Here is an 11213-nt window from a genome sequence, read left to right as displayed (position 1 = left end):
TCTCATGTGTGCATTAAGAGTGGCAAGACAAAATGGAGACAAATAGTTTAGCCAACTGAGAAAACAAAACAAAACAAAACGATTTTTCCAGCAAAACAAGATCCAAGAAGAGAACAAACAAAACAAAAAGCCACAAAGGCCTTTTAAATATACCCGTAGCTTGGATAACCACTTTTAATTAAGCTGCATGTTAACCATAGACCTATTTACAAAAATTCTTTTAAATCCCTTATTGCTCTACTTTAGCCCCACCAAGCAACCAATATTTCTGGCTTTTAACTTTACCTCACAGGTGAAACCAATAGGCCTCGATTAAGGTTATGACTTAACCATGAGTGTACAAGGTACTTTCAAAGAAGTGGTAAAGCAGTTTTTACAAAACACCCCCAATATTGTATATAAAGAAGAGACAGGTGCCACAAAAAAAGAAGGAAAATGCCTTAGAAAAGACAGGATTGGAACAAAGCCGATATTCTCATCTCCAAGGGCAAAGGTGGTAGGTGACAGCCTCCTCTGCAGCCATGTCACTCGTTCTTAACTGGCTAACAGAGAATCGGTGCTCCATCTGTTTTCAGAAAACGTCTGAGGACCAGAAGGCGCAGAAATGAAAGTGAAAGAGGGTTTGGGTCCACATTTATTACAAGCCCCCAGAAAATGACGCAGGATTTTACTTGGTCTTTTTGCCAGCTGGGTACCTCTGGCTGGCAACGCTCCTGGGTCTCACTCAGACATGCTACCTGCTGCAGGAGGTGCCCCACCCACTTGGCCCACCCAGGCTGAGTCTGGCTTGCACACAGGTTCAGCCCGCCGCTGTGCTGGATGTGCCCTAGCTCACCTGTGCTACAGTTTCTACACACATCCAGTGGTTCCTGAGCTCTCGTCTGGCCTCTGAGAAGAATAAGGATACTCCGACAATTGAAGAGTGAGGAGGGCAGAGAATAATTTTATTGAGCAACAGAACAGCTCTCAACAGAGAGAGAAACTGGGCGTGGTTCCCCATCCCTGTAGTTAGGTGGTTTCTTTCTCAGTGTGGCTGAGTCTGGGGCTTTTATCCCTAATTTAGTCTTCATCTAAAGAGAGCCAGAATAGATCATTCAGGTGATTTGGGGGGAAGGACATTTAATTTTATGAGAAAACATGTTTGTTAGTATGATTTTTTTATTGAAATGATTAAACGGCCAATTCAATGAAAGCGATGGTACTTGTGATCATGTGTGAATACAACATTAATATTAAGCTCAGTTACCATCGACCAGCAACAAAAGAAATAAGAACCATATATAATGGCCCTTTAAAGAAATCTCAATGTGACATTATAAGCATTTTCTAGTATACGATATGGTAGATAATGGTTCTACTAGAAAACCAAATCCCTAATGTGACTTCAAAGAGCTTCTGCACAGTGGTTGAATCTAGATTGGAAGATGCTCTGTTCCCCAGAAGCTCTAGGGCCTGCTAATGGAGAAGAAAAAATTGGATGCTGCCAATTATTACCTAGAGTCTTGGGCCCTGAAAGCAGTATTTCCCTCTACTATAAATTGTTATACTTTTAAAAATGTTTCTAAAATTACAAAAATTATCAAACTGGTAGTATTTGGGGGAGGGGGGAATCAGCCCTTAAAAATGTAATGCTTAAAAAATGTAATTTTGGACAATAACAATAAAACAAGTTTTTGTTTAGCTTCATGGCTCCTTAAAGCTCTCTCGTTTAAATTAAAATATATGCAACCCATGCATTCATTTGACTAACAAATATATTTGAACTTCTATTGTATGACACCACTCAGCAGAGTATTCATTGGCTCTTCATAGCCTTCATAACATATCATAGATGTCTTTGAAGTTTATTTATGTGGGGAGAGTGGGAGATGTCAAGGGAAGACATGGAACCTAGGATACATTCCAATGGGATGGGCAAGAAGCAAAGACACAGCCCCAGAGTTTACTCCTAGTCTAACTTTCCTTCTCATTATATGGCTCTTCAATACCACTTTCCTCTCACCCACCCTTTACTCAAGTAGAAAGGCCAAGGCTTGCTTTCTACTCAAACGCTTATAGGAATGCACATGCCAAGGCTACAATTTCCTGGTGTGGGATAATATGAAAGAAACATCTAAAAATCTCGTAACATGTCTGCTGAGGTAGAAAGTTATAAAAACACCTGTGAAACAGAAGAGAGAGAAACTCAAAGGTCAAGTCCCCATGGATATGTTCACTCGAGGTCAGAAGTTATGGAGCACAAGTTTATGAGGAGTACAGAGTATATATAGTTTCTGGTCTCTTATTCAGCTGTCTCCAAATATCATCTTGTGTCCTATTTTCAAAATTTGCCATTCACTTTTGCTTATATAAAGTTTAATTATATTAATACAAATATGTAATATATAATCGTTCTATTGCTGATGCAACTAATTGCAACAATCTTAGTGGCTTTGAAAAAAAATCAATTTTATTGTTCAGCAGTTCTGTAGGTCAGAAGTCCACTCTTGCTGGGATAAAATCAAAGTGTTGGCAGGCAGGGCTGTGTTTCTTTTCGAAACCTCTAATGGAGAATTCATCCCACTGTCTTTTTCAGCTTCTGGGGGTCATCTGCATTCCTTGGCTCATGGCTGCCTTCCTCTTTCTTCAAAGCCAGCAAGTTTGCATTTCTCTGACCTTTGCTCTATCATCTATCTCTTGTTCGTTGACTACAACAGGGAAATGTTATCTGCTTTGAAGGATTTCTGGGATTACCTTAGACTCACCCAGATAATCCCAAAATAAACTTTCCATCCCAGCATCCTTAACCTTTTTTTTTTTTTTTTTTTTTTTGAGACGGAGTCTCGCTCTGTCGCCCAGGCTGGAGTGCAGTGGCCAGATCTCAGCTCACTGCAGCTCTGCCTCCCAGGTTTACGCTGCCTCCGGCCTCCCAAGTAGCTGGGACTACAGAGGCAGCCTGCCACCGCCCGGCTAGTTTTGTATTTTTAGTAGAGGCGGTTTCACCGTGTTAGCCAGGATGGTCTCGATCTCTCCTGACCTCGTGATCCATGCGTCTCGGCCTCTAAAAGTGCTGGGATTACAGGCTTGAGCCACCGCGCCCGGCCTCCTTAACCTTAATTACACCTGCAAAGTCCCTTTCACCATGTGAAGTAGCATATCCACAAAGTTTGAAGGATCAGCTTGTAGACATCTTTGGAAGTCACTATTCTAATATACATACATATCAGAATAATTTATATATGTATATTTGCATATATCTCATATTATATACACTTTGTATGTACTCATATATGTGTGTATATAATATATGTCTCACATTTATTTATATGTGTGTGTGCGCGTATATATATGATGATTTGAAATGGTAAGGACATCAACACAGAATGAGGACAAGGACTCAGTGGTAACCCTTCCTTGACTGGCCCTTTCTATACATAATCTTTTTGAATTTTCAAAACAACCCAGCAAGTTAGATGAAATTATCCAAAGTCAGCAGATAAGGAAACGCGTTTGCAGAGAAGTCTAGTAATTTACCGTAAGTCACATAATTTTTATGTGTCTCTCTCAAAATTTAAACACAACCTATATTCTACTACCGAGGCCAATTTAAAATGAAGAAGCATGATTTAGAGGGAGCCATATTACGAACATGTAAAATTTTAAAACAATAATTTTTAGATCAAATACTTTACTTAAAAGTCTGACTATTAAGATAAACCTGGCATATTCGTAACTCCTTCTAGAAACCTCTTCTCAGTAAAAGGCACCACGGCATGGTATTGGACAATCAGGAATCTCGTTGTCCTTTTGATGCCCCCTCCCCTTTTCCCTCACTACAATTTAAAGTCAAAACATCACCATGTTCTTCTTTCCCTTCCTTTTATCTATCTCTTAATCTCATCTATTAGCATTGCCACTCCTCTAGTGTACAGGAGATCATTTGGTGGTTGACTTTAAAAGCCTTCTAACTTCTAACTGGTTCTCTGCCTCCTGTCTTGCTCACCTCATCCCTACTATCCATTCTCCATTATTATAGAGTGAGCACTTTAAAATGTACATATTAACCTGAAGCTCTCTGACTTAAAGGCTTTGAAATCCTCTCCATTTCCCCCATTGCTCTTAAGACAAGAACAAACTTATTTTACAAGAACTGCCTAGTTGGCTTCTGCTTTCTGCATCAATGTATCTCCCATAACCATCCCGTACCTGCTTTCCTCCTTCACACAATTTTATCTTCTATTTAGTTTCTTTCCATTCCTCACACACACACACACACACACACACACACACACACAGGAACCCCTCTTATCTGGTCTTTTTCATAATCTGTCCCTCTGGAAAATTCTCATCTAAATTGTTCATTTGGGCCAGATGCAGTGGTTCATGCCTACTCAACTTAATCCCAACACTTTGGGAGGCCGAGGTGGGCAGATCACCTGAGGTCAGGAGTTCAAGACCAGCCTGGCCAACATGGTGAAACCCTGGCTCTACTAAAAATACAAAAATTAGTCGGCATGGTGGCAGGGACCTGTAATCCCAGCTATTCGGGAGGCTGAGGCAGGAGAACCGCTTGAACCTCACTCCAACCAGGCAGACAAGAGCAAAACTCTGTCTCAAAAAAAAAAAAAAAAAAAAAAAAAATTTCATTTGGATGAGTTTTGCATATCCTCTGAAAAGCCTTACCCAAATTTCCAAGTCTGAATTAGTTACTCTCATATATATCCTCACAGCATCATGTATATCAAAACATTTATTACCCTAAAATTTCCTCATCTGTTTATAGGTTGTATCTCACCCCACAATTAGACCCTACTTTAGAGGAAAGGAGTCATGTTCTTCAATATTTGCATTTTTTAAAATTACGTCTTTACCTTTTTCCAAGACCATAATTACCTACATATGCATCTTAGAATAATTTATACATGTAGTCTCCACTTTAAAGCTAGTAAAATACTAATATAATTTATAAATTTCCAAAGCTAAGACAAATAATATAAAAAAACAGAAGTTACTAATTTTTAGTATAGTTATATTATAATTTATGAAAATTTTAGATTAAAAGTCTAAATCTAGTTTCTGCCATAAATTTTCATCTTTTGATATATGGGTTGTCCATGAAGTCAAATAATGACTCCAAAATCATTTCATACATTATATTTCCCATAAATAATTGTGAAAATATTATTGTTTCCTCCAAAAAAATGAATAATTAGAAGTAGTTTTTATGTATATGCACACAAAAATTTGGAACTAAAATCTGGAACTAAAATCATTAAAAATAGGAATTTTGGTCTAATTCAATCACTTTCTGTAGGTAAATAAAAAAGATGTTAAGCTTAACCACCCTTTTTAAATTCTGTTCTATGTGGTATGTAAGAGAAGGGAAGCTGATAGAACCAATGTGTTTTATGCTGAAATTATGTTTCTAAAACAAGTAACTAATTTAAGGGATTTAAAAAAATAATTTTGTGTCAAAACAATTGGTTTTTCAACTGACTGCTTTATATTTTGTTTGTTTTTGAGTCATTAAGCACATGCTGATTGACCATGATAACAATCAAATTAACAAAACAGCTGCCAATATTAGTTTCAGGCTTAATGTGTCTCTTTTTAGCCCATTTAAATTCACCACACCTATTGAACTAAAAGTTTGGTTCTCAGATTTTGCCAATAAAAGTAGATTCTAACATTAAGGATGGTTGACTATTATAATGAAACTCCGTAATTGCCATAGGGAAATAGCAAGGTTACCATAAGAAGACAAAACTATGTATGTAGAATACATGACCAAAATTAGGGAATGCATTCATTTGGCAGACCTGATGCACTTACTGTTAGCTGCTAAACCCTTCACTTCAGATGCACTTTTGTCATACTTTTGTGTGTATGATTATGGCAGCCAACATTGAATGAAAAAATATAGGAGAAAAGCATGGTAATGTAGGGAAATACGGAGACAAGATTTTTGCAACTTAGAAATAATCTTGTAAACAAGTGGAGAGCCTGTTTTACTCAAAGAAAATCTGAGTGTTAAGTTGAAGAGAACCATAGTAAACAGAAAACCATAATGCAATGTCATTTCTCATCCTTGTTGTAGAGTCAACGTAGAGTTCTATATAGAACTGGTTACAGAGGGATGTTGCTGTAATCAAAACACAGCTTCCTGACTTCTAATGAGTTCTTGACTTTCTCATTATGTAAAAGATACAGAGAGATTGTTATCGTGATATTTTCTATGAAATTAATTCTTTCACTAGCTTTTTGGCATGGGAAAAGATTGTGATACTGCCTTGAAAATTTTACAAGATTTTTAAAGAAAGCATTTTATAATAATGTCTTATAATTTCATTTTCATACATTACAGTTCATCTAACAGTAATGAGGGTTGGTCAGTCAGTGGTTTAGTTAGGGTTCTCCAGAGTTAGATCCTGAGAAGAGAACCTGGGGTGCACATCAGGAAAAAAAAAAAAAAAGCCAAGCAACAGTACAATATCAGAAAAAGAAAAAAAAAGATAGAGGGTAACTTTAATCTCATCTGCAAGGAAATTTTAGAGTATAAGTTATGTTTCAGAATTCTGCTGACCTGAGATAAAGGATCGGAGATTTCAAATTTTTACTGCCTTCAGACATTGGCTAAGGGCTCCAAGAGGAATGTAATATTTCAGGGAACTCTGTCTCTTCCCATTTGCAGGCAAAATAGGTTTCATAGCCCAAGGACAGTCCTTTACTAGCTGTTGGAAGGAAAAGTACATAGAAACTGGGAAAGTTTGGAAGGCATTCATAAAAACAGCAGGAAAAAAAAGTGACCCAAAGGCACATGAGCAGAACACACTCACATTGTACACAACAGTCAGGTTTTACTATCTCATTTTCAAAGACAAGGAAACTGAAGTTAAGCAAGGAAATGTGATTTATATACAGTCACATACAGGTAAAGGGGCAAAATTGACATTACACATGACCTTAGTTACAGATCCTGTGTTGTTCTTGCTGTTGTTTCCACATTACATCATATTATGCGATAATGTTATTTATTTTCATAATTACCATATAACCTTAGAATAAAATATGACCTGATATTTTGTAGCACTCTACACATTTTTGATTACTTTGAATATTTTGTTTCTCTTTGTGTAGGTAGTTTTATAACCAATTAAGCCAGAGGTTTCAAATATAGGGCTCTGGCAGATAATGTAAACCAATTAATCAGGCCAACTGCGAGAGAAAATAAAGAAAGGTGAACCCCCTGGAGAGCTGCTGCCTGTCTAAAGGAGGCAGCCATCTCTCAGTCCCACATTATTGTTGCAGCAAGATAATGAAGATCTGGTGTGGTCAGACCATCTGTTTTCTGATTTTCCCAAGATCAGCAAAAAATCAGAATGTTTCATATATAGCCCCCTTATCTTTAAACATTGGCAACTGACCCATTGTTTTAACTGGAAGTCAATTTTGTACAAGTCACACACGCACATGTTTTCCCTCTCTGTCTTTCTTTCTCTCTCTCTGTTTCTCAGGAAACATTTCTATTGTGGGTGAGCTACTATTTTGTTCTTCAGGTATACACTAGCGTAGTTGGTGCAGTTGAACTTTAGATGTGCCTCCTCTGACATTATTTAAATTAAAACAATTTTAAAACCATGATGCTGGTCAAAAAACACGTAGTGAACAGGGTTTATCTTGTGGCCCCTGAACTAAGTTAATGCTTCCCTGCACTATAGATTTTATTCAATTCAATCACAATTGATAGTTTATTTTCAAAGCAAATGAGGCATTTTGTGTGTGTGTGTGTGTGTGGTTTTGACTCTTAGACTGAACTACAAATGAAAGCAAAGGGAGAATTCAAAATTCTTTAACATTGCTGTAAATTCTGTCAAAGTGAATCTTCTGTGTCTATAGCAGTGAATTAGAATCTCATGATACCCAGTGTCCTCTTTAGTAAAATTTTACATAGCACCACCATTGTAATTACGGAATGAAATTTGTAAAATACTATTGCATATCGACACACACTACTTCTAAGAAAATCAATATGAAGCTCAAACCATAACATTAAGAAGAAAGAACAGAAAACTAATTTATAACTGAATAATGTGCATATCTCAGTCTAAAGGCTTGGATATGACTATACTAGAATATTTAAGCAGTCATATTCTTGCCCCTATAAAATGACTACCTGTATACGTCAGCTACAAATGAAGAACAGTCTGGATTTTGGCATGGGTGATCTAAATTTAAAAATATATTGTTCTCAGTAAAATATTTTCCAAATTGAAAAGTAATTTTTGATGTAAACTTCAAAAAATAAAATAAAGCACACTATTCCTTTCATTTACACAAATGTCAGGTGTCCAGGAAATGCAACATACATAATAAATGGACACAAATTTCTGGGTTTGTGTGTAAAATGAGTTAGGTTCTGGGCTCAAATACTTATTGAAAGCTTTTAATCTACATGAAGGACCACTGGGAAATTTGGAAGTCATGTCGAGCAGCGGTCTCCAACCTTTTTTGGCACCAGGGACAGGTTTTGTGGAAGACAATTTTGCCATGACAGGGCCGGGGAGGGGGAAGATTGTTTAAGTGCATTACATATATCATCAAATTAATCATAAGAAGCGTACAACCTAAATCCCTCTCATGTACAATTCACAATAGGATTCACACTCCTATGAGAATCTGATGCTGCCTCTCATTTGACAGGAGGTGGAGCTCTGGTGTAGAGCCTGAGAAAAATTATTTACCATGCTGTCTCTTGCTTTGAAGGGGTTCTAGCATCCCTCATCCCTACCTACCTATTAAATACTGGAGCATCCCAATTATTGTGATAACTCAGAGAGTTTCACTAAGGGGCAGTACTTTCCTATTGAGAAGCAGTGTTCTAATGTCATCTGGAAGACAGAAGCCAAACAAGTAAAATAACACAGTTGAAGAAAATAGATTTCAAATCTTTCAAATGACAACTAACATGGTACCTGGGAGAAAGTACGGTTTGGAAATCAAGATCAGCTGGCACTGGCTTTTCTCCTGCTGGAGCCAAGGAGGCCAGACAGCTTGGTCCCAAGACTTGTCCCCACAGCCCAACACACCACCTGTGGTAGTCTGTGGCCAGAGTCCCTCTTCAGGTCTAACCCTAGCCTATCTTTCCTCAGTGGGTGGGACTTCCCTGCAGCAACTCCAGTAACTCCAGCCAGAGGGTCTGGGACAGAATTTGGCTCTCCCTAGGCTGAGCCCCTAGCAGGTGGGGTGGCCTCAGTCTCTGCGGACTAGCAGACTTAATGTCTCCTTATGGTAGTTCTGAGGAACTGGGCAGCCCAAACAAGTGGGTTTCCCCCCAGCAAACCATACCCTCTCCACCAAGAGACAAAGTGTCTCATTAAACAGGCCCTGTTCGCTGTGCCACCCAACTGGGTGAGATCCTCCAACAGGGGTTGTCAGACACCCTATACAGGAGCGATCTTACTGGCATTAGGTTAGTGCCCCTCAAGGTTGGAGGTTCCAGTAAAAGGAGGAGGCACCCATTTGGGCTGTCTCCAGCCTCCTTGAGTGACATCTCGAGGCATGGGAGCGAAGCAGGTGAATAGGGCCTGTAATGTGAACCCTCAGCAAACTGCAGCAGCCCTACAGAAGCGGGACCTGATTATTGAAAGAAAAACAAGCAGAAAGTGACAAGAACAGCATCAGCATCATCATCATCATCATCATCATCATCATCATCAACAACAACAAAAAGTCCCATACAAAAAGCCCATCCAAGGGTCAGCAGCCTCAAAGACCAAAACTGACAAACTCACAAAGATGAGAAAGAATTAACAGCAACAAAAAAATGCTGAAAACCCAAAAGGCCAGAGTGCCTCTTCTCCTCCAAATGATTGCAACATCTCTCCATCAAGGGCACAAAACTGGACAAAGGATCAGATGGACAAATTGACAGAAGTAGGCTTCAGAAGATGGGTAATAAAAATCTACAATAAGCTAAAGGAACATGTTCTAACCTAATGCAAGGAAGCTAAGGACTTTGATAAAAGGTTAGAGGAATTGCTAACTAGAATAACCAATTTAGAAAGGAACATAAATGACCTGTTGGAGCTGAAAAACACAGCATGAGAACTTCATGAAGCATACACAAGTATCAGCAGCCAAACTGACCAAGCAGAAGAAAGAATATCAGAGCTTGAAGACCACCTTACTGAAATAAGACATGCAGACAAGAATAGAGAAAAAGGAAGGAAAAGGAATGAACAAAGCCTCCAAGAAATATGGTACTTCATAAAAAGAACAAAACTATGGTCAATTGGAGTAACAGAAGGAGAAGGGGAGAATAGAAACAAGCTGGAAAACACACTTCAGGATATTATCCAGGAGAACTTCCCCAACCTAGAAGACAGGCAAATATACACATTCAGGAAATACAGAGAACATCATTAAGATATTCCATGAGAAGATCAACCCCAAGACATGATCATCAGATTCCCCAAAGTCGAAATGAAGGAAAAACTGTTAAAGGCAGCTGGAGAGAAAGACCAGGTTACTTAAAAAGGGAAGCCCATCAGACTAACAACAGACCTCTCAGCAGAAACTCTACAAGCCAGAAGAGATTGGGAGCCAATACTCAACATTCCTGAAGAAAAGAATTTTCAACCCAGAATTTCATATCCAGTCAAACTAAGCTTCATAAGCAAAGGAGAAATAAAATCCTTTACAAACAAGCAAATGCTGAAGGACTTTCATATCACCAGGCCTGCCCTGCAAGAGCTCCTGAAAGAAACACTAAATATGGAAAGGAAAAACCAGTACCATCCACTGCAAAAACACACCAAAATATATATACCAATGACACTATGAAGAAACGGCATCAACTAGTGTGCAAAATAACCAAATAGCATCATGATGGTAGGATCAAATTCACACATAAGAATACTAACCTTTAATGTAAATGGGCCAAATGCCCCAATTAAGAGACAGAGACTGGCAAATTGGACAATCAAGACCCATCAGTTTTCTGTATTCAGGAGACCCATTTTATGTGCCGACACACACAGGCTCAAAATAAAGGGATGGAGGAAAATTTATCAACCAAATGGAAAGCGAAAAAAAAAAAAAACAAACAAAAAAACAAAAAACAAAAAAAAAAACAAAACAAAATAACAGGGATTGTAATCTTAGTCTCTGATAAAAGAGGCTTTAAACCACAAAGGTTAAAAAAGATAAAGGCATTACATAATGGTAAAGGGAAC

The sequence above is a fragment of the Papio anubis genome, chromosome 17 (assembly GCF_008728515.1).
Source record: "Papio anubis isolate 15944 chromosome 17, Panubis1.0, whole genome shotgun sequence".
Taxonomy (NCBI): Eukaryota; Metazoa; Chordata; class Mammalia; order Primates; family Cercopithecidae; genus Papio; species Papio anubis.
Note: the sequence above shows the minus strand (reverse complement) of the source record.